Raw genomic sequence first — 24,561 nt, forward strand, 5'->3', positions numbered from 1 at the left:
ATCCTGTATCAGATACTGGTGTGGAGATCAAAGATAAAAACTGCAGTCGAGGAAGAGATAGTCTTAAAAGCTCATAGACAAAGGCAGAAAAATCAAGCCAATGAAGAATTGTTTGCAAAAGAATTGCAAGCATCAGGTCATGAATAAAATCTGAACAGAGGACTGGATAAGGATTACTGAGAATTTCTAGCTCAGATTTTCTTCACAGACAGAAAAGTAGGTTTCATCAGGGAAGTCACAACAACTTAAGATCAAAATGATTAAAATGTTAAAATGATGACCAGAAGGGACCACGTGAAATCTTCTGGAAGAAGATAGGGGGACTTGAAGAAGTTATGCTAGGACATTCAGAAGAAGGTCAAAGGAGACCAGAAGGAATTTAGGAAGAAATCATCATAGGAGGGACAGAAAGGAAAAGGTGTTTGAGAGACATGAGGTTTAATAACCAGAGCATCCCAATGGCACTAAATAATAAAAACAGAAGGAAGAGCAAACAGAAGCCAGGCGAATGAGCTGTGCAAGAAATCCCACCACACCCATCCACTTCAAGAAGCACAATATACTTCATCTAGGTAAGAGCGAGTTTGGAACAGTGGTGCTTTGTGGGAAAGCAATCATGCAGGCTGTGATGTAAAGCACAGGGAACACCCAGGTCATTATTATCACCAACTGATTACACAACCTATGGAAGAGGGGTCTGTTTCGGGTGCTGAGGATGTAAAAGTTCAAGTCTTGGCCTCTTTCATCAAGAAATTTGCTAAACAAGTTTATACTGAATAGCACAGGGAAACACAGCCAAGATCTTGTAGTAGCTCATGGTGAAAAAGAATATGAAAATGAATATATGCATATTCATGTATGACTGAAAAACTGTGCTGTACACCAGAAATGGAGACAACATTGTAAACTGACTATAACTCAATTTAAAAAAAAGAAATTTGCATTATAGTTGTGGCAGCAGATGCAGAGATTTTAAAAGGTGATTAAAATACACAGGAGAAGGTAAGTCCCACCTGACTGGTTTCTGGTTAAGGTTATAGGCCCTCAGGGAGGGACTGAGTTGGAGGCAACACAGATCATCCCCTTCCCTTTTCCACTCTTGGCAGACAGGACTCACTCCTTGAAGCCGATAAAGCAGGGCCCCAGGCCAGTCCATGGGAGTTGTCAGTTGAGATCAAATCTGTGTCCCAAGACGGGGATGCTCTGAAGCTTCATAGATGAGGTAAGAGTTGAGCTAGGCCTTCAAGGAAGAACGAGACACATGGGAGGAGGAGGTGGACAGTCCTGAAATGCGAAATGGCATAAACAGAGACAAAGATGCTGGCCAGGATGTGTTTCAGGAAGGGTCTCTGAGAAGTTGTTGATAAAGAAATGAAACCTGCTCACAGGAAGCTGGGAAGAAGGGGGAGGGTGCTGCCTTCCTGGAAGAAAAGGGGCATGAGCGAAGAAGTGACTGAAATTGCCTCATGTGTCAATATGTCTTAGCAGCATCCAGGGGATAAGACTTTTAAAAAGGGGGAGAAAAGATGGGCCTGGTGGCGGACTCTGACAGCCACAAGGGGAAGGCAGGAACCTTGTAATTCTTGTAACGGACCAAGTCCATTTCCCACAGATGATGCTTTCCCATGAGATTAACAGGAGACTCTGTCAGTCTCTGATAATACTGTACATTTGAGACACTTTATACAATTTATGTCTACACCTTATGGCCAAACTTCTTAGTTACCTTTCTCCACCGAGGGTCCCTCCTTTCCTTGTAAAAACTGCCCAGCACATAAACGATGCTTTATAAACATGTATTAACTACACAAAACTTGGCTTTATACTGATTATACTGAATGCAGCTGCCCCTTCGCTCCTCCTGAGTGGAATCACATCTGGGCAGATGATGTCTGTCTCAGAATAGAATACCTGGACTCCGAAGCTGGCAAAGAAGTGAAAAGACACGAACCAGCATCCAAGGGTCTATCAGGACTTCTTTAGTCAAGTCTGGCTAATCCAAGCCAGTCCTCAGGGCTGCCTCCCAAGGTTACAGGGAGAGTTAAATGAGACGAGTGTGAAATTGGCCGACTCTGTGGTAGACCGCATATACGGCCACCAGTTCTTCTTATTCCTGTACACAGGCCTTGCAATGTGACTTTAGCCCCTCCCATCAAGAGGTGGAGTCCGCTTCTCCACTCCTTGAATCTGAGCTTGGCCATGTAACTCACTTTGGCCAGTAGAAGAGTAGCGGATGTGGCACCAGCAGTGACTTGAAAGCGCCTGGGCATTGGGATTCTGTGATCACCCAGTGAGGAAGCCAGGGCCAGCCTGCGGGGTAATGAGAAACAATGGCTTGGTTCTCTGGGGCCTCGGCTAGCTCCTCCCACTGCCTAGATTATCCAGTACCAGCCAACCTGCCAACTGATCTAAGATTCCTGAGGGAACCCAACAAAAACCAGATGAACAAAACCCCAGCAAAAACCAGACCAGAAGAACTGCTCAGTCAACTCAAAAAATCGTTAACTAAATAAATGGTTGTTTTAAGCCACTAAGACCTGGGATAGTTTGAAAGGCAGCAAAAGTTAACTTACGCGAATAGTGTCTGGATTGCCTGCAGTCTCACCCAACCGGGTAGTAACAGATTGAATTCAGAATCTTTATCTTCTGACTCAGATTCAAGGGATTATTTCCGTATTGGCCTTTGCTACTGCCAGTATTATTTTCCATCGTAAACAAAACTTTGCTGCTCTAAAGGCCAAAAGAGAAGCTGCAAATCTTTCTAACAATGCAGGTACATTAATCAGGGTTCTCCAGAGAAACAAAACCAATAGGATATGTATTTACAATAAGGAATTGGTTCACATGATTACGGAGGCCAGAAGTCCTAAGGTTTGAAGCTGGTAAGCTGGAGACCCAGGAGAGCTGATGGTAGAAATTCCAGGTCAAGAGCAAGGAAGACAAATGTCCCAGCTCCACAGTCAGACAAGCAGAGTTCCCTCTTATTCAGTCTTTTTGTTCTGTTCAGGTCTTCCATTGACTGGAGGAGGCCCACACACATGAGGGCGGGCAATGTGCTTCACCCAGTCTACCGATTCAACATGTTAATCTCAACCAGAAACACTCTCACAAATGAACCCAGAATGATATACCAAGTGTCTGGGCACCCCATGTCCCAATCAAGTTGACAGGTAAAATTAACCATCAGAGAAGGTAACACTTAAGGGTGGTTTCTAAGTAAGGTACAGAGAGAAAGTCCTTGGGAAACTGTGGAAAAGAATAAATTTCACATCTTATACTATCATTGTACCAACCACCCTGTCCAGCCAAATGGGCCTCGTGGACCGTCTGCTTGACCATCCTCCTCCATTTCATGCCCCACTGTCACGCAAACCACAAAAAGAGTATTAAGAAGTCTAGGATACACTTAGAAATAATAAGAACAACAACAACAATAATAAAAGAGCCCCAGCTGCAAGTCAAAAGTACTAGTAGACAAGAAGTGGCTTTGGAGTTCTTATCCCTTCCAACGAAACATTATATATTCAAAAGTAGAAAGAGGATGGTAAAGAGAAATCATACCTTGAATCATGCCACAGGTCCTTTTAGTGAGACTTGGGATGCTGGCAACGTGCATTTCTAGAGAACAAAAATCAGTAACCGTCAGACGCATAGGAAAGAATCCTGACCTTTGGCATCTCACTGCCCTTACATACCCAGGTGAGCAAATTTGTGCTTGAATTATTTATGTGTTCTGTAAAGAGTCTTGCAGATACAAACAACTCTGAATATGCATAGTATTTTCATGATAAATAAATAGAGGCTTAGGGCATTTTTAAAGTTCATTAATTATTGAGGTTCCCTCAAGCAGCTCTCACTCTGTCACGTTTTGATTTTTATTCCTGACCAAGTCAAGTTACTCAAGAGTCCATCTTGACTGAATTCATTCAGAAAGTGATTTATGGCTTTTTATAAAGTTCTGCTGCATAAAAATCATGTTGGGAAATTTGATTTTAACTCTTTTGGTAATGAGTTGCTCTTCAGACTATAGATTTTTTAAAAATTGTGGTAAAATACGCGTAACATAAAATTCACCATCATTTAACCATTTTAAGCATGCAGTTTAGTAGCATTAAGTATATTCACAGTGCTGTGCAATCATCACCGTCATCCATCCCCAGAATTCTTTTCATTGTGCAAAACTTAAACTCTACACCCATCAGGCAGTAACTCCCCACACCTTACCTCAGCCCCTGGAAACTGCCATTCTATCTTCTGTCTCTGTGAATTTGCCTAGTCTAGGTATCTCAAATTCAGTAGACTCATACAGTCTATGTCTTTGTGTGACTGGTTTATTTTATTTTACATAGCACAATGTCCTGAAGGTTTATTCATGTTGTAAAGTGTCAAAGTTTTCTTCCTCTTTAAGGCTGAATCATATTCCCTTGTAAGTATATACCACATTTTGCTTATCCCTTAATCTGTCAGGGGACACTTGCGTTGCTTCCACCTTTTGGCTACTGTGAATAATGCTGCTATGAACACGGGTGTGCAGAAACCCTGCGTTTTATTCTTTTGGGTATATACCTAGATGTGAAATTGTTGGATCATATGATAATTCTATTTTAAACTTTTTAATAAACTGCCATACTGTTTTCCTTAGCGGCTGTATCATTTTACATTCCCACCAACAGTGCAGAAGGGTTGCAATTTCTCCACATTCTCACCAAAACGTGTTATTTTCTGGGTTTTTTGTTTGTTGTTTTGTTTTATTTTTGATAGTAGCCATTCTAATTAGTGAGAAGTTGCATCTCCTTGTGGTTTTTGGTTTGCATTTCCCTAATGATTAGTGATGTTGAGCATCTTTTCACATGATTATTGGCCATTTGTATATTTTCTTTGGAGAAATATCTATTCAAGTCATTCGCCCATTTTTTTTTTTTTTAACTGAAGTATAGTCAGCTTCCAATGTTGTGTTAATTTCTGGTATACAGCATAGTGATTCAGTTATTCACATATATATTCCTTTTCATATTCTTTTTCATTATAGGTCATTACAAGGTATTGATTATTCTTCCCTGTGTTGTACAATAGGATCCTGTTGTTTATCAATTTTATACTTTGGCCATTTTTAAATCAGGTTGCTTTTCTGCTATTGCATTGCAGGAAATCTGAATACTTATGTTTTATCAGCTGTATGATTTGCAAATATTTTCTCCCATTCCCAGGGTTGCATTTTCACTCTGTTGATAATATCCTTTGATGCACAACTTTAAATTGTGATTTAGTCCAATTTATCTATTTTTACTTTAGTTACCTGTACTTTCGGTGTCGTATCTGAGAAATCACTACCAAATCCAATGTCATGAAGCTTTTCTATGTTTTCTCCCAAGAGTTTTACAGTTTTAGCTCTTTTGGTTTGGTCTTTGATCCATTTTGAGTTAATTTTTATATAGGGTAAAAGGCAAGGGTCCAGCTTCATTCTTTTGCACATGGACATCCAGTTTTCCCAGTATCATTTGTTGAAAAGACACTACCACTTTTTAAAAAATGTTTTTGTTTCTTAAAAGAAACCAAGATTGTCTCTTCAGGCAGAGAGCAGTAATGCTATACAACATGGGACCAACCATAGGGCAGGCATTACTCAGTACCTGATTAGTATCCATTTAGTAATCTCTGACATAGACACTGGTTAGTCTTCACTTCTCCCTGCCCCTTCTGTTTCCTTCTAGTCTCTGGATTCCTGGAGGGCTGACTCCTGCAGAAAGTATCACCTGGATCCCTTGCCACTTGTCTTTTGATCAGTTTTGGCCAATGGGAGGACAGGCAAGAGAATGGTCAGAGTTACTGTCAAAATTCCTGCAACTCTCTGTGACTATGGTTCTTGTCTGAAGGTCCCCTTCTATAGCTTCAATGAAGGCATTGTTTATATACATTCGGCCATGGAGACGTTTAACCCAGGGATAGATTACATTAAGCAGTAATTTCTATCAGAGGCTAATGAGGAATGGCACAAATCTGGGACAAGTATTCTGTTCTTTTAATCTTGCTCCTTTAGCCATCTCTCAAAAGAGTTGTATCTTCCTTTGTCTCATTTCTCTTCTATGAATTTGAACCTAACTAATGAGCAAACTCAATCCACACCCAATTCTGCCTCAGTTATCAAGCTAATCCGACTGTGGCCGGAAGGGACGTCTGCTAACTAGCTGGACTTGAATTAGAGCATTCTGTAAACTACACCCAGAATTTTGTACCATAGGGGTGAACCCTGCGCACACATGTAGTCAGAATTACAGTACTTCCCACACCTGTCATCCACCCTCACTGCTGATGCAGTTCATAAGATGTTTCTACACTTAAAATCCCCAACTACCTCTGGGCAGCAGCTATCAGAACTGCAGGTTTACACCTCAGCAGAGAATAATCAGATCAGTGCACTACTTGTGGGATATTTTGTGAGCCCAGCATTTTCCAAGGATGACAGTCATCACAATTTACAAGGTTACATGGTTAATTCTTAGTCCTTTGCCATCTCAGAAATTACCCTGTATGTTAAAATTTTACAGAAATAAATGGATTGGGATCATAATTACGACTACAGATGGAGAGATCTTCTCATGCCCTATCAGTTCATACTTTTTCAAATAATGACTAGGAAGCTGGGAGAGAGGACTTTCGAGTTTGATTCATATCTCCCCATCCAACAATTTCTCAAAGCAGCTGCCAAGTCTTCTTAGATAAATCCTAAACAATATTTTATATTTTCATTATGCTTGTTTTAAAAAAATGAAGGTAAAAAGACAAAGTATTTTTCACCATGGCAATAAACCTGCGCAGGCAGAGAATTGGATGTCAGAATCTTTAGTAGCCACCACATTATTTAGCTGATGAATTAACAGGAATTTATGGAAGAGGAGGTAGGATTTAAAGTTAAAGCTGAATAACAATTAGGTTTTAGTGTCATTAAAATTCTGCTTTCAGCTGCTACTAATTTTCTTTTTGACCACAAAAGACATTAGTTTTTCCGAGTAAAGAGGAAAAAGATCTATCTTGTTTTACAACACGGCCCACTGAAGAGGCTGCCACAGTAGTAAGAGGCAGGCATTTGAATTGTGTAGACAGAAACAGATGAAGAGGACAGAGGAAGTTGGAGAAAGAAAAGAGTGAGCTGGGATGCCTGAGAATCTAGAAAGAGTGAACAAATTCAGATTGGCGAGAGTAACACTTTCTAGTGGTAGGAAAACAGATGAGGGAGAGGAAGAAGAAAAACAGCATCTGGACCCCACCTCGACACAGGGGGTGGGGAACGTGAGACACCAAGATGTCCACTGCTGAGAAAAAGATCAGGTGCTTTGAAAGGGAAGGTTGGGGATATTATGTAAGGCCAAAAACAAGTTCACTTAGCACCACATGACAGTATGGTTATTAGTTTTAAGCCTTGAGCAAATTTTCATCATTGAGGTACTAGTTGGTATTTGGAACTTACATGGGGTGGAAGACTTGGATTCACAGCATGGTTGTGCTTTATCATGCTTCCTTCCCCTCGCCTAAAAAACTGCTGGTCTACTATTAGTGTCACCAAGACTGTCCACCCACCTAATTCCTGATTAGCGATAATAAATATGGAAATGGAGTACACTGCATTGTTAAGCAGGACCATTTATGTATTGAGAGCAAAAGAGCATAAGCACCTTAATTATGTGACAGACTGTAGAACCGGAGCTGTAGGCTGTCAAAGCTACAATTCTGAGCTGAAACATTCAAATACGGAACCATCTAAAGAGAGGAAACATCACAGCATGAGTACTGCATGGAAATCCCAAAACAGAGACCAGGCTACCACCACTAGACCTCAAGACTACTTAGAAAATTAGACATTCTTCTTAAAGAAAGGCTGGTCAACACAGAGCTCCTGGAGAAAAGCAGCAAATCAAAGAGAGCTGATTCCATACATCCTGGGCCACGCCACCTGAAGAGAGGAGTAAGAACTCCCTCTCAAGGAGCAACAGTTAAGAGAGCTGCCAAGAGAGGCTGAGATAAGAAAGCAATGACTCAGCAAGAAGATGGCAGCCCCTTCAAAATGAAATGTGGGTCAGAGCCTCAGCCCTTCCTAGCCTTCCTAATGGCTCCTCTGAGGGCAGTTCTGTTAGCTTTGCAGTCATCCCCTAAAGACAAGAATGAACACCCCATGACCTCATCCCAGCCCTAAAAGGGGTCACCATTTAGTTAGCAAATGGCAACCTCTCTTTATAAAATTTACATACTAATCAGAATCTTCTATTCCTGGAATTTCTCTTAGGGAGACAAGATGAATAGGAAAAGGTGCCTATGCTAACCTTTGGTCTAGCAGGAGAAGGTGCACTAAGTATATAGATGACTCATACAGATGGGTGGGTTTTGCAATACGATGTGAGAGATACCACGGAGCTATGGACCAAGAGCTGAGGGCGCTGTGGCTAACTGGGCCCTTTTTGAACCCAGGCATTCTCACTGTCTTGGGCTAGTGAACAATCACGGTGTCAAGTCCTAGTGAGGAGAGAAAGGACATGCCAGTGTGTTCCCTCTTGTTTGGGTCTGCTAATGTGCTAGACTGACTCTAGACACCCCTCTTGCTCTGTATTTATGAAAAATACCTATTGTCCTTGCTTTCTCAGACGACTACGTGGAACTGTAAATTATTTCATATGTTTCTCTTGAAAGCAAATCTATGATGTCAACCCCCCAGCAAATTAGTAAGCAGCTGGTCCACCCAGTATCGCCACCATTTCTAACACAGATAAAAGGATTTCACAGTAAGGGCACCTGGCATACGGCAGGCACTATGCTGGGTTCCTTATGTACTCTCTGATTCTTAATATTCACAACAGTAGGAATTATTATTCCCATTTTGCAAACCAGAAGACAGAGTTTAGGAGGTCAGCTGACTTGCCTAAGAGAACGTGTTGCCAGTAGATGGTACAGCAAAAAAATGTAAACAAAGTTTTTTTGACCCCAAAGTCAAAACTGAACTATAATCAAGTACCACTGAAATCACTTAAAGGAAAAAAGCCGAGGTTTCACTAGTTGAACAAGTGGAATTAAAACCTGATGCCCAGGCTGAAAGCATTCCTTGCTATTTGCAGAGCTAGTGTCTGTTACCTCCAACCTCCACTCCTCCCCTCCTTCCTAACAGAACTTCAACCTCCTCCAGGATCCCTGCTTTCCAGCAGCCAGGAGCTGCCTGCAGGAGGCTGGCCCCATCCAGCGGCAGCCCCTGCTGAGGGCCTTGATCGATTTCAGGCAGAGTGTCCTGCTCCTTGCTGGTGAATGGCTTAGGATGAGCACATGGCACTTGTCTGGCCAATGTATGTCTTTACTGGAGGGGCTTCTGGGTTTTTTTGGTTTTTGTTTTTAATGGTTCAGAGGCAGACATGGTCTCTGTTTACATGGATTGGTGACACTCCCATAGAAGGCTCTTGGAACTGTGTTAGCATATGTAGTGGGGTAGGTATGGGGTCAGAGGGAGCCTGGGTTTCCTAAAATAGCTACCCTCTGCCCAAGCCAAGGACTACCTTGCTTTCACTATTTCCCTCGATGAAGGAATCACTCTTGAACGTGTCCCAGGGTTGCGTGATCTATTTTTCTTTTCTTTTCTTTTGGTAGAATCTGGGGCAGTTAATCTCTTCGCATTCATTCCTCTTTTGTAATATAGAGACCTTTCTCTGTGAAATGCAGAGCAATTTCACAGAAGCCATAGGAAACTTCTCTCCCACTTTTTTTTTTTTTTTTTTAAATAAGATCAAACAGGTATCTGTCAACAAAGGGCAGTCAATTGGCGCTCCGGCTCCTTAATGTGATAATGAGATAATGCCACTCTCTGATTTCTCTGGCTCTTCAATGGTCGGCAGACCGCACCCCGCGTGCCCCTCTTCTCCCAGTTCGGTCCCCTCCAGCATCCTCCTCCCACTTCTCTCTCTCAAATTCAAATGAATTTTTCAGTATTCTCTGTGTTCTTTATACTCTCAACCTTTTCACGCTGCAACTTCATGCTCACAGGGCACCCCAGATTTTTATCCTTCAATTCAGTTCAACAAAGGCTTATGGAGGGCCTACCACGTGCAAAGCACTGTGACAAACACAATGCAAGATACAAGCCTGAGTGAAGTCCCTGCCCTCAGGTAGCTTATACTCCAGTAAAACACCTCAAAAATTTTAAAATATTAATTCTACGTTGAAGTGGTAATATTTTGGACATATTGGGTTAAATAAAATATTTTATTAACATTAATTTCACCTGTTTCTTTTTACCTTTTTAAATGTGACTGCTAGAAATCATTTAATTACTTGCGGTTCATTGCTGTGTATTGCTTTGATATGATTTCAAATCCACTCACTCATGACAAAGACCAAAAAAAAAAAAATTGTTTTTTTTTTTAGAAGTTTTGTTACAAGAATGAAGTAAGCTGTGTCAGAATGTCATCATCTCTTCCATTCTCGTTGATAAGCACTCGGAGCTTGATTGATAAACCCGCTGGGGTTTATCAATCAAAACATATCAAGAAACAAATAAGGTGAGAGGACATTTAGATTACAATACCCAGAGTTTGTGAGACTATCCCAAAGTTTCCATCTGAGCAAGGAGACTCTTTGCTGACCTAAACAGCTCTCCAAATACCCAAGGGGCATTAGCTCCTATGGTCGTCAAGGTGATTTTTCTATTGGCAGTGCCAAAACCTTGCAGATGCTCCTTGAAGATCACCTCCCCACCAACACCGGGCCGTTGCTCCCTCGCAATGTGCGCCGGTCACAGGGACTTTGGCTTTTGCGCGGGCAGCAGGACGTCAGCTCTCGGTTGGTCAAGCCAACTCTCTGGAGTACCAACTCGTATAAAGGTACCCCTGGAACTAAAGTTGGACTTTATTCCCTTCATCTCCTCTTGCCTGGAACAACAGTGTCATTACCCTGGACTGGAGTGTCATTACGTGGACTGGAGAATGTTGTTTCTTTACTGGCTTATTAAGAGACATTACCTTGTATGTTATTCTCTTGTGAAATTATTATAATTCCTGCAGCAAACCTGCATTAAGTAAAATATTGATGAGAGCAGTCTCAGTCTCTGAGCATGATAGGCACCTAAAACAAAACACTCACATTGTATTTTTATTGATGAGGCCATGAGGTAATGTGTAGTTTTGATGACACATCACCATGTGAGCTCTTATCCACATTTACTTGACTTAGTAAGTTTTGATGATGAGATCATACAAGCTTTGTTCCCTTTTTCCTGGCTCCTTAAATACTTAAGCAGAGAAGTATGGTCAGGTGTGAGTTCAGTATATTATTCTACTACCTTTCGCCGTGGAACGCGAAGGGTTTTCTGACTCTGCTTTAAAGAAAGTACATTCTCCTTCTGGTGCTAAAAGCATCCAAGGTCTTCTTCCCAGATGCTGCTTCTTTTGTCTCTCTCCCCTGATGCACCTATTAAGAATAGTTCGATGACCAGAGCTTCCTCCGTCAGACAGCTCAGTGCTCACCAACTGATTAACTCTTCACGGAGAGCCGAGCTGCTATCCGCTGGCTTTGCTTTCTCACTGCCTTGGTGGTTCTAATTCTGCTTCTGCTAAGGCCTGAAGAGCAAAACGGGGCAATCACCCTCAGGGGCTGCAGGACCTGAGGCTTGAGTTCATGATTTTGTTTTTCCAGCTGGGAAGGACCTTCCTTGACAAACAGCTATTCATTTCATTATTTCACCTTTGAACAGAGAAGGATAACTTTGCTGAAAGCAAAGTCTTTTACTTGCTAAATCTTTCCTTTGTTAATAGTACTTGAAAGAAAAACAACCCATATTTGAATAGATTAGCACCACCTTTAAATGGATTTCCAGTGGATTTTTTCCCCATATTTCACTTAATTTCTTGTATAGTAGAACTTTTTCAGCTGGCTTCAAAATTTCAGTTCTGTCGTCTAGGCGAATGATGTCACATTTTCTTCCATGTTCAACTGCCTGCTGGACTCCTCTGCTTGGGGCCCCCACAGACACCCCAAAGTCAGTGTGTACAAAGGAATCCCTCAATCTTGCCCTCCTTCATGGGGAGGAGTTCCTCACTGAATGGGTAAATGGCACTGTTACCAAACTCAGATTTGGCTTCTCACTGCTGGAAAGCCAATATTTGAGAAACAAGTGTTGGTAGGAACAGAAAGTTTGCTTTATTCGGGAGGCCAGCAACCCAGGGAGAAGGTAGACTTGTATCCAAAAACCAACTCCAAAGATTCTGTTCAACCATGAAAGCTTTTAAAGGGGAGGCGGGGGCTCGGGGAGGAGGCAGAGGCTTCCCTACCTTCCACTGTGTGCAGACTTTCTTTTGATTGGTTGGTGGTAAGGCAACAGGGCGGTGTTCCAGGAATACTGTGCTTGGCCTGAAGTTACCATCTTCTGCCTGGGTGGGGCCCTGGGTTCCTGCAGAAGAACTCTAAGGTGTTTTGTTGTATATATTCCTTGAGGAGGAACCAGGACCCTGCCCCAAGGCTGCACTAATGTTTCTTCACTGCTCCTCCTTAGTTTCTGCATTCCCTCCCTTCCCTGATTAGCAACTGTTTGAATCTGCGCTTTGGAACTCAGGGAAGGTCAAGGAGGCTAAATAAAGCCAATGTCCTACAAACAAGAAGGGGGGTATACAGAAGGATTTGTACCCAGGAGGGCCCCACAGGGTCCTGCTCTGTTTTAGCTCTACCATTCTCCCAGTCACCAGGCTCAAAATGTTGACAATATTATGGTCAATTCCTCTCTCTCCCATCCTCTCCACTCAGACCTTTAGCCAGGTGAACACAGACTTTCATCTCTCATCTGCATCCCCTCTTCTCTGTTCTGCTTCCATTTGCCTGTTTCTGTCCTTGGCTTCTTTCTCAGATGACTGTCGCAGCTTCTTACCTAGGCTGCTGCTTACCTCTCCCTTCCCTAAGGAGGTGTGTCCAAGTTCATTTTCCTGCAGAGGCTCTGATCAAGTCACGTCCCAGCACACAGGCCGGTTCCCCATGACCTGCAGACCAAAGTCAGGCATCTTAAATCACTTTCTGCCAAAGTAGATGTAAATAAAGAGACATATAACATAACCGAGAAGCCAACTCCCCAGATAAGAAATTTCCTGGCATTCAAAGCTCTCTACGCCTGACCCCAGTATAACTTCCCTCGGCTCCTCTTCCGCTCTTGGTTCCAGTAGAACTGAACTATACAATGCTCCTGAGATCCAAGCACATTCGTAACTCAGTGAGCATGTGCTCCTCTGTACGCCAGAGGGTCTCTTCTCCCGTGTAGAAAACACAGTCCTACAAGTCTTACTGGTTTGCCACGCAGGGCTGCTGTCACAAAGCAGCACAAACTGGGTGGCTTACAACAGCAGAAACTTACCGTCCCACAGTTCTGGAGGCCGGTCCAAAATCAAGGTGTCAGCAGGGCCACGTTACCTCTGAAGGCACTGGGAAGGGCTTTGTTCCAGGCCTCTCTCCTAGCTTCTGGTTAAGTTCCTTGGCTTGTGGTAGCATAATTCCAGTTTTCATATGGCATCTCCGCACGTGTGTGTGTGGCTTCAAATTTCCCCCCTTTTAAGGATGAGGGGCTCATCTTACTCCAGTGTGACCTCAGCCTGACTATTCACGTCTACAGTGACCCTATTTCCAAATGAAGCTGCATTCTGTAGTACTGGGGATTAGGACTTCATCACATGAATTTGAGGTGATACAATTCAGCTCGTAACACCATCATTATAGCCAAACTCAAATGTCACCTCCTTATGGAAACATCCGGGGCAGACTCTCCCTACTCCAAGCTTGACACAGTCTCTGTCCCTCCTTGACGGCCTCTGGCCTAAGGAACTCCTAGAACTTCTCTGTGCTTTATGACACAAGTACTGGCTTTGCAACTGGTTCAGGCGCGGCAGTGGGTGCCGAGCTGTGTTTTGAAGAGAATGATGGCCCTGTTTGTAGGCTCTCTAATTCCCATGTCCATCTCTCATCTCCCTTGGAAGATGGAGGAGAAGCATCCACGCTTCAAAGGGGACTCTCCTTGGCCCTGGGAACCTGCCATGTGTGGTGAGGTGGCGTCCCGGTGGCAACTCCCTGCCATGACAGTGGTTCCCAGAACCAGTGCTGACTTCTGAAGACAGTTCTGAGGACTCCTTCACTCCCAACTGCTCCAGGCTGTACTTCCAATCGCTCCCTCAGAAAACTGAGATTGCGCTGAGCCATGCCCGCCCGCCAGCAGCTCGTCCAGCCACAGCAGATAATCTGCTATTTAAGATGCAGATCTTGATTTCTCTCCACAGCCTGCCCAGCCACATTTTCCATTTTTGATTAGGAGATAGCGCCCTGTGTGCAAGAACTGGGTCGGGTCACACCATTTAATAAAGCTATCATGACTGATGGGAGCATGACACACAAAAGGGAACAGGAGTCACACGGCTGCATTCTTTGCGGCATGAAATCCTGCAGCTTCTAGTGGGGTAGGGACCTTTTTGATGTCACGGGGTGAGGGATTAAGTCATAATTATGTAGAGCTAAATTACCTTCCAGCAAACCCACTGGCGCTTCTTCATTAACGTCGCAGCAGGCTTTAATTCCAGCCTAAGACTGATCACCCTTCAGCTGCCCGACATCCAGCCTACAGAATATGTTTGGAATTAAGCAGGGACTTTGGCTGAGAAGAACACCAGGTGCCGTTTCTCTCCTTTTCTCTCAGACCTGATTTTGATTAAGTGAACGTCCTCCTCTCCCGTTAGTACTGGGGATGCGTGTTTGCCGAGTTCTGTACCTTTTACTTCACTGCCCAAAGCTCACAGCACTGACATCTGAGAACCCAGGAGTTATTAGGACCCTGGATATCACTGATCATCAGAGTTTTCATCAGAAGGCAGTACAACTCCAGGTCCGATTTCTTTCAGAACTGTTTATGACTAAGGCGGCCAACTGACATGATCATGAACATTTTCTAGGCCTATGTCAGGTTCAGAATCAGAGCTGTACCACCTTTGTGTTTTTTCAGGGCCATTGAAATAACCAGAGGAGGCTTAGGGATACGGAGGATCTGTGAGGAACTCGGGTATTTCCATTCCACATCAGGTTGTGGAGGCTGATCCCTGGTCACAGTGCAGGAGGCCCTAAGATTGGCTAGTTGATCCTTCTTTTGGGTCACCTGGAAGCTTGTTTCGGCAAGGACAGTCTATGAGCCAAAACCACCTCCTCCGTCTTTCATTAGGGTGAACCAAGGAGTCTGCCTCCTAAAGTTAGCAACATCATAAAATAGTCTTGTTTTAAGAGACTTCAATGACACAACATTGTAAAATGATTATAACTCAATAAAAAATGTTTAAAAAAAAAGAAAAAAGAGACTTCAAGGTGGTCCCTGAAGCAAAAGACAATGAGATCTTCTTTTCTCCACTAAAGAGGGAGCTCGGCTTTCATACTCATCTTAGGGGATCGGCTACAGATCCGTTAAGGTATTAACACCTTAAGATGATAGAGGTAATTTTTTTTCCCATCTGTAACAGGGAATATTCTTCAGTTTACTTAAACTGAGTAATGTTTAGCCCTAAGAAATGCATACAGGAGATGATAGAGCTGGGAGGAACGTTCTGGGCCAGAAGATCCTCCAACCAGAATTAGCTGGTGGGCTTAAAGAAGGAACACACTGCCAGGCCCCGCTCGAGGCCTACAGAGTCGGCATGTCCTGTGGCTGGGAGCTGGATCTTCTTCTTCTCTAAGCTTCTGTTGGGCTTTATTTTGATTGCAGCAATTCTCCTAATTCTCCTATGTGGTTTCTGGTCTCTGTTTTCTTATTTTTATCTTTGTTTGTTTATGTGTGTGTGTCATAGTTCCAGACTTTTTCAAACTCTTTCTGGAAAACAGATGGCAGCGGTAGTGGTGGGTGCTAAATTGTAAGTAAAATTAAAAACAGAGGTCACTCACAAAAATCATCTGCCCATAGAGAAAGAAACCACATTCATCATCTATGATAAATGACCATCTATCTTTGCTTGAAAACTTTAAGTGATAAGCAGCTCACTACTTTAAAATATGACCTATTCCAGTGTGGGCTGCTCTCACTATAGAAAGTTCTTCCTTGTTTTAAAACAAGATTAGTTTCCTGGTAACATTTCTCTAGTGATCTTAATTCTTTTCCTTTTTTAACTAAATCTTTATTTTTTTGTTCTATTTTTTGGGGGTGAGGGGGAAGTAATTAAGTTTTTATTTCTTTATTTTAATAGCGGTACTAGGGATTGAACCCAGGACCTTGTGCATGCTAAGCATGTGCTCTACCACTGAGCTATACCCTCCTCCCTTAATGATCTTCTTTTCTTTGATTATTTTAGAGGATTTTTCCTCTCAGCATCTATTACTTATTACTGCTGCATAACAGGAGAGCTGGCTTCGCAGCTCACTGAAGCCAGACAGCCTTGGTTTGTGTCACACATAGGTGTTAGAGTGATATTACAGGGGATCTTTTTGGTTTGCTATAATAAGCCTAATTTTCCACGGGGAAAGAGGCTGAGAGATTTTCATTTTGCAATATACTTACTGAGAGAAACTTGCCCACACCATTGAGGGGCAGAAGGAGTGTAACTGGAATACCCCTGCCAGACCTCGACCTCCTGCCAATCCTTAACTAGGGAGTACGACAGATTAAGATGGATGCAAACTCTTTGCTAGTCTTCCTTTAGAGAGTTGGAATCTACTACTGGCCTACTTGCCCTTCAGAGTACGGCCAAAGTGGATGGTATGCTAGTTTCAGGGCCAGCTATGAAACGTTCTGCCTTGGTCTCTCGGCGCCCTGAATCATCAGGCAGTAAGTCTAACTACCATGCTGGAGAGACCATGTAGGAGACTGAGACTGCGTGGGGAGGGAAGGGGGCTCGGCTGAGCCCAGACTTAGAGCCATTCCTGCCAAGGTGTCAGGCATCTGAGTAAAGCCATCTTGAAAGCCACCCCTTGGTTGATGCCATGTGGACAGAATTGTTCAGCTAATCTCTGCCCAAATTCTGGATCCACAGAATCACAAGATACAGTAAGTATTTTAAGTTACTAGGTTGGGTTAGTTTGTTCACAGAAACGCGACTGGAACGTGAGCCAGTGCCCTCCTGTGAGTGCCTCTCACATAAGCAAGGGACTAGGGTTAGAATCTAACTTTTCTGCAGCAGCATCTAGATGGGGCCCCCACAGAACCCCCTAGGGTGCCAGGACTAAGAGGCCTGCCCTGTGCATCACTGGGTGGGCTCCTAGTTGCCTACCTGGCAAGCACGGTAGCCATACTGAAGTAGGGTCCTCCTGGTGGATAGCAGATTTTGTGCTTATGGCCAGCAAATAAATATCTAAAAGGGAAATTGCTGTGTTATGAATATGTCCATTTCTGAGCTTTTTGATGCATACTGGCAAACTGTATTCCAGAAAGATCCTAGAAATTTCTAGTTCCTCCCACAGTGCTCCCTGCCCTCTCAGTGACACTGGGATTACCAACTATGATAGTAACTGTGATCTTACCAGGAGTGTCACCCAGCTAGAAACCTGGGAACCTTCCTTTGCTCCTTTACCACTTCCGCTTACTCACCCGCTCCCAGCCAACCAGTGATCATGTCCTGCCAATTCTATTCCTTCTTCACCTATTGGTACACTCTAAAAATATTTCTTGATCATCTACTATGTGCTAGAGATTATTCTACGTAATGGAGATACAGAAAACAAAAGATACAAAAATCCCTGCCCTCATAGAATATATCTTCCACTTGGGGAGAACAAAAAGAAACAAATTAACAGTGAAATTATATAAGATGTCAGAAGGTGATAAATACTACAGAGAAAAGTTAAGCAGAGAAAGGAGATAGGGTGTGGGGGAGGGGCTGCTGTTTTAAATAGGTAGTCAAGGAAGGACGCACTTAGGAGGTGAAATTCAAGCAGAGCCTTGAGCAAGGTGAGGGAGCAATTACGCTTTTAAATACCTACTGAACTGGGGGGAGGGAATAGCTCAAGTAGTAGGGCACATGCTTAGCATGCAGGAGGTCCTGGGTTCAATCCCCAGTACCTCCTCTAAAAATAAACAAACTCAATTACCACCCAAACCCAAAATAAAATAAGTGATTTAATAGTTCACCATTAAGTCAGTTCTGAAGTCCCTTCTGAGTCACCCACATTCTGGATGGAAGATGTAAAAAAATGAAAAAATCTACTGAACCTATCTCCATCTGCACTGCCATCACCCATCACCCTCTTTCAAGCCACCACCATCTTCCTCCTGGACTATCACTCGTCTCTCTGCCATCCATCCACCTTCTAATTTATCATCTACCTTCCTCCCACTGTGATATTTCTCATGTCAAAACCTGATCCCTGATCCCATTCTGTTACTTACAATCCCTTAGTGGTTACCCCCATACTCCTCAAGATAAACACTAAAAACTCATCTCCTCCGAGTCCCCAAGTCCATCTCCAACCTTATGTCCCTCAAGTCCCCCAGAGAACCATAGCTACTTTTTGTTCATTCCATAAAGCAGGGCCTTGAACTTCTAAAAATCTTCTTAAACTTCTCTCTTCTCATTCCACAAAGAAAATATCGGGGTTTTATTTTTGTGGTTGGTTCCTTTTTATCTGGATTTGAGATGCATTTTAGAACACTTGGCTCCCTTTAAAAGAGCCATTCATTCAGAAAGGGTAGGTTTGGGGACAGGATGAAACTCTCTAATCAGTAAGGTAAAAGCTAATCATGCAAATGAGGGACGTTTGTAGCTTAACTAAGTCAGGGTCTGCAGTGATACATTATTAATAAGCTATGGGCTGGTGGTGTGGCCCTGGATATTAATAGGATAAGCTAGATGGACTCTAAATCTTGGTATAATAAGGGTACAAAGCTCTGTGCCCTTGGACAGGGAGCCAGTCTGCACCAGCAGCAGGGTCAGGTGGGGGGCTCTATGTACCAGTTCACTGTGTCTCTGAGTCAGGCTTCCTGATTGTGCGTGAGTGGAGTGGGGCGCTTAGTGGGTCGGAGAAGCACCGTATCACTGGGGCTGAGCCCAGCCTTATTTCCAGTGGGCCTAGTTAGTATCCTTGTGGCTCTGAGGCAGGTTGGGACTACAGCCTGGGTCCTGCCTTGCAAATTCAAGTTGTAGGTCCCAAGGTTGTCTTGGTCGCTCAGTGTAAAGCCGTGTCCACAACTAGAAAGACGACCAGTCGGTAGATGTCCTATTGTGGGGATTAGAGACTGACACTAACACAGCATCTATAGGGCGGGATATTAATGAGGGGTAGGATAGCCCAATCAGGTGGCTCCCTGAGAAACGCTGTCCCCAAAGACCAGATTCAGGGGCATCCTTCCAAAACCTGTTTCTCCAGAGGTGGCTGTGGCAAACTTTTAAAGTATTGCCACTTAAATCTGAAGAGTACCAGAGATTGGTTAATTACCATGAAGGGGTAAAAATCAGTAAAGCCAGTACTTGACAGCTACTGAACAGCATTTTGATCCCTGATCTCTCATAATTACAGAGAATTCTGCCTCCAGATCTGACTAGAAGATGAGTCTGACCCTGCTGTCAAAACTGCTGTGCTTGCCTTGGAGTGAACATCCCAAAACGGTGCTGATCGGAGAGGAGACGCAGATAGTGGGGACGTGGCTGAACTCACAGAGCAGGCTGAGAGATGACTTCCGTCCTTGCCTGCTAAATGTCTGCAGCAAACCACCTGCTAGCCAAGTTGTGGGGAGGAGGTATACTGTTCCTCCTTACTTCTTATGGTTGAAGGCTACTGATGTTTACCAAAGGAGCCTCGCAAATAGTAACGTCAAATTGGCTTAGATCTGTGCTGTGGCCTGAATGTTTGTGTTTTCCTGGAGTTTTTTTATTAAAAAAAATTTTTTTTTGAATTTTGGGTTTTTTTAGGGGGAGAGATGATTAGGTTTATTTATTTATTTAATGGAGGTACTCGGGATTGAACTCAGGACCTCATGCAAGCTAAGTACGCACTCTACCACTGAACTACACCATCCCCTCCTCCCAAAGTTTATGTATTAAAATCTTAATCTCTAATGCGATGATATGGGGAGGTGGGGGTCTTTGGGATGTGGTTAGGTCATGAGGGTGGAGCCCTCATAAAGAGGATCAGTGCCCTTATAGAGAGCCCCACCAAGCTTTCCAGTTCCTTTCACCATGTGGGGACATAGCGAGAAGGTGCCATCCATGAACCAGAAAGCGGGCCCTCACCAGACACCAAATCTGCTGGTGCCTTGATCTTGGACTTCCCAGCTTCCAGAACCATGAGAAATAAATTTCTGTTGCTTATAACTGACCCAGTCTCTGGTATTTTGTTATAACAGCCAGATGGACTAAAACAGTCAGTCCTCAATGGAGGGGTAGAAAATGGGACGAATTACTCAGATACTCTTACTTCCCTTCTGAACTCTGGGTAGGGTTTGGGACAGTGTGTAACCATCCCGGGGGTCTTCTGGAGCATGACCCACACCACAACTGACTGCGTCCAGAAGACATGAAAATGAAAATCCAAGAAAATGATAACAGTTAATGAAATGCAAAACTTAAGGATTTCTGTAACCCCTGTGAAAATACTTTAAGGTTTGCTATATCGGAGATGAGTGAATTGCAGCTCTTTAAGTACCAAAAGGCCTAGTACCTTGTGCTTTATTAGTCTCTTAAAACTGGCTGAGTTAACAGCATTTCAGTGTTATGTGTCCTCATTTTGAAATTGCAACTTCACATCTCCTTCAAAGCCGTTAACATTTACTTCCATTGGGACATCAGAAAAATACAAGGTGCTCTGAGCTGTTGGAGAAGAGGGTAGATAAACAGAAATAGATTTTTTTTTTCTCTCAGTCTTTTTTCCTGTTTTGGTGAATGGGCCTGGGTTGTCAGAGGATAAAAATTCAGTTCTGGGGGCTGGCATTGAAGGGCACTGTGACGGAAAGCTTCCAAAGAGAAAGGGGCCAGTCCAGTGAGATGAACAGACCTCACTGAAAATGTAGAGGTTTTAAGCTTTAATAACTGTTAATTACAAAAGAAAATAATTTTTTCTCTCTATGTACTGACATCTATAGAAGATTTCTTATGAATAGTTAGGAACACTGAACTAAGACCTACGTATGTGATTCACTAATATTACAGGAGTTAAAATGAAGGTGGCAGAAAAAGCCAAAGACATAAATAAACTAGGGGGCTCCTTGAGTGAACAACACATCTCTGTTGCCTCCATCTCTAGGGCCAATGTGCTGACTGAGCACCTGATGCTGGCAAAGCACCACCTCCTCCCCCTTGAGCCTCTAAATTTGGCTCCTGTTCCAATCACTTCACTCAAATAGTTTTCTTTGACATAGTAACTTCATCCTTCTTCAAAATGCCCTTGATCTTTCCGTTCCCCTCATCATGGTCAGTCTCTGTTATGTACATTAGTCAGGACAGGCAAGGCTATGCTGTAGTAACAAACAGCCCACAATTTTCAATGGCCTAAAACAACAAAAATTCATTTTATGCTTACATCATATGTCCACTGTAGGTCAGCTGGGGCTCTGCATCTTCCTCCCTCTGGGACCCACACACACTGAGCATTCATTGTCTGGAATGTTACCGGATGTTGTGGCAGAGGGAGCAGTGAGCTCTGGAGGGTTGCAAACAGGTAATTAAATGCTTTGGCTGGGAAGTGATATATCTGTATTCATAATTCATTGGCCACACTAATCATACGGTCCCACGCAAACACAAAGGAGCCAGGAAATGAAATCCTACTATATTCCTGGACAGTAGAAAGCAGGAAATATTAAGAATCTGATTAAAATCTCAGACTTCTATTTCACAGACTACACTAACAAGCCATCCCTCCAAATGCTGCATACATGTAATCCCAGGAGATTCAAAGGTCCCATGTATCCACTGACTCCCAGCAAGGTTTAGAACAAATAATTAAAGGAAGACCACTATGCTGGGCCTCCTCCCTCACTAGTTTTCCCTCTCGACTAGCTTTCCTAACCGTACTCTACCAATCCTTCTTCTGAGTTATCTTTCTTGCTTAATTTTTTCTTCTTTATTTGAACTGTAGGGTTTGTCAAAATGTACTCCTTCATCTCTAGTACCCCCCACCCTATCCCCAGCTCTACACTTTCTTCAAGACTGAAGTCCAGTTCCAACCCCTCCATTAAGCTGTATCTGGCTAACAGTAGCCTATAACCTTATTCTTTTCTCTGAACTCCTCAGCTATTTAGTCTGCACCATAGAATGGAACTTCCAGCACCGTGCTGGCTTGCAATATTCCACAGCTGATTCACATCTGTTGCCCTCTCCTTTCCATGTCTTCTTTCTTACCCCTTCACTTGGCAGCCTGATGGCGTCGGGCACATTTAGGATCCTGAATGCATGCTCCCTGGGATGAGCAGTTAGGAGACCTGGGTGCTGGCCCTGCCTGTCACTAAGTGTCCCCACTCTCTTCTCTTAGAATTCCTCGCCTGACCCTCAGAAAAGGAGGTGGTTGGGACAAAAGCTCTCCAAAGTTCTATCCAGCACTTATGAATCCACAATAGGGTGTTACTGAGGAATTACTTGATGTCATCTCTTCACCCTAAATGAGAATCAAGACTCTCTCCCTCTGCCACCCCATGGGAGTCTTTCTGGGGATTGTTCCTGGGGCCCAGTGGGGCAGAAAAGAGGAGGGAAGAGAGGGGACTCCCACAAGCAGGCTACTGTTTTGAAAGGTTTAAGGCTTGGGCAAGGACCTTGGATCTCCCAGTGGTCAAAATAAGAGATTTTGGCATTTGAAAGAAAGAGGGGAGAACTGACCAGCCTGGAGTGCTGAATCCCCCAAAGCTGAGGAGAGAGACAGAGGCCCTAGATTCCATGGTGATGCCAACCTGCACCTAACTCAGCACCTTCCAGTGAGTAGGACCCTGGGTGGGGGTGACTGGGTGGGGGCATCACCTGTGGAGGCTGGACACTGAAGCCTGGGCACACCGGAGAGGACTTCCACATTCAGAGCTGTGGCACCCCAGAGAAGCTGGCGTCCGGAGCAGGGGTGACGAAGTCATCAGGAGGCACTGACGACCACACTGTCTTCACAGAAGGTTCCCCTTCCCCTCCCCAGGAGGAAACACACAAAGTTACTGCAGTTGGACTTTGGCCAAGAAGGGTAAGTGAGAGCTAGAGTTAGATTTAGAAAAAAAAATTTTTAGAAGTGACACTTTTCTCACCTCAGTTTCACGGAGCAGTCTGTGACTTAGAGAGCCAGGCTCTGACATTCCTCAGCAGAAGACCATCTTATTTGTTAAGGCCTGGTCTCTAAAGGCTACTGGAACCTTCAGAGTTTAATGAGAGGCACATAACACGTTGGCAGGCAATGTGATGCAAACTCACTTATAGCCCGAAAGGAGGCAGGTTTGAGGAAGCAGACACCGAGGGCAGGTGTCCTGTGTGGGAGAGGGGGCGGAAATGCTGGAGGAACAAAATCAGGAAGCGCTGTTCAGCAGGCGGGGCTTCAGGCCTAAATCCTGGGCTCCATCCGGCAACATCTAGGCCTTCACAACAGCAGGGCCTGTCAGGGTGGCTGTGCTCCTATGCCACCTAAACAGAGTAAGTTTTCCAGATATGGGATCAATGGCACGCCAAAGAAACAGACAAGATACCTTTATTAGAATATTATTTATTATGTATACATAGTACTTATTATGTTCCAGGCACTGAACACCCTTCTCTTACTTTATAGAGCAATAGTGTTGGACCGAGCTATTATTATTACTTCACAGATGAGGAAACTGAGGCCTAGGGCGTTTGGTAACTTGTACAACAGCAAACCACTTGTAAAAGGCCGAAGTGACATTCTGAGCCAAGGCAGAGCATATTCTAAAACCTGAGCATTAAGCCCCCACCTCCCCATCCCTCCAGCCTATGGCCGAGGTGTGGGTCCCTTCTGGGGCTCCAGCTGGCTGGGCTCAGCCCCTGTGCCGAAGGGCTCTGTTTCCAAGAATTATGCTGATGTGCTGGCCACAGGGGGCTCCGGCAGGAGGGGGCTGAGGAGGAGCAGAGGAGAAAGGCAGGTAGCCCCAAATTCAGTTCGGGAATGGCTCCCTCTGGGGGCCACAGGAGAGGACAAAGCAAATGGAGGTGTCAAACTACCAGAGAATGTCACTTGGAATTCCAATGACCGTGTGAGGGACTCTCCCTTTGCCACACGGGATGAGAAGTTTGGCTCAGGACAGAGAACAGAGAAGGTTCCAAAAATGAACCCAGGTGTCAGCATCAGCCTGGGGTCCGGTCCTTCATCTGAGCCTTAGTTTCCTGTGGAAAGTAGGGATGCTCATAGTATCTGTCTCATAGGATTTCTGTGAGGATTAAATGGAAGTTTATGGTGAAGCATTTAGCACAGCATCTGACACACATTCAGTGTTCAGCAAATGGCATCTATAATAATGTAACAGCAATCGTAAAACAGAAACAGCAACAGAAACCAGGTACCAAGGGGTCCCTGCTCTCTCACAGTAAATAAATTCTTATGCAGGAAAACTCAGCCTGGTAGGTAACTAAATAAGTTTGGGAAGAGGAGAGTGCCAATTTTTCTCCTCCTAGAGTATCTATTTGCAAA

At 43.9% G+C, this 24,561-nt stretch overlaps 1 protein-coding gene across 6 annotated transcripts in view; it reads right to left on the reverse strand.

Annotated features, from left to right (window-relative positions):
* Positions 1–23,477, reverse strand: part of LRGUK (leucine rich repeats and guanylate kinase domain containing) — a 133,579-nt gene extending 110,102 nt beyond the window's left edge. Inside the window, exons 1-6 of one of the 6 annotated variants that reach the window (XM_074367031.1) lie at positions 22,905–23,477; positions 21,475–21,594; positions 13,364–17,315; positions 12,903–12,995; positions 12,297–12,415; positions 3,562–3,618 (exon numbers count right to left, since the gene is read on the reverse strand). The gene's annotated coding sequence lies outside the window, so the exon portion shown is untranslated. The other 5 variants (XM_074367026.1, XM_074367028.1, XM_074367029.1 and 2 more) reach the window with 5 other exon arrangements.
* Positions 23,478–24,561: the final 1,084 nt, after the last annotated feature.

Source organism: Camelus bactrianus, chromosome 7 (assembly GCF_048773025.1).
Source record: "Camelus bactrianus isolate YW-2024 breed Bactrian camel chromosome 7, ASM4877302v1, whole genome shotgun sequence".
NCBI classification, from domain to species: domain Eukaryota; kingdom Metazoa; phylum Chordata; class Mammalia; order Artiodactyla; family Camelidae; genus Camelus; species Camelus bactrianus.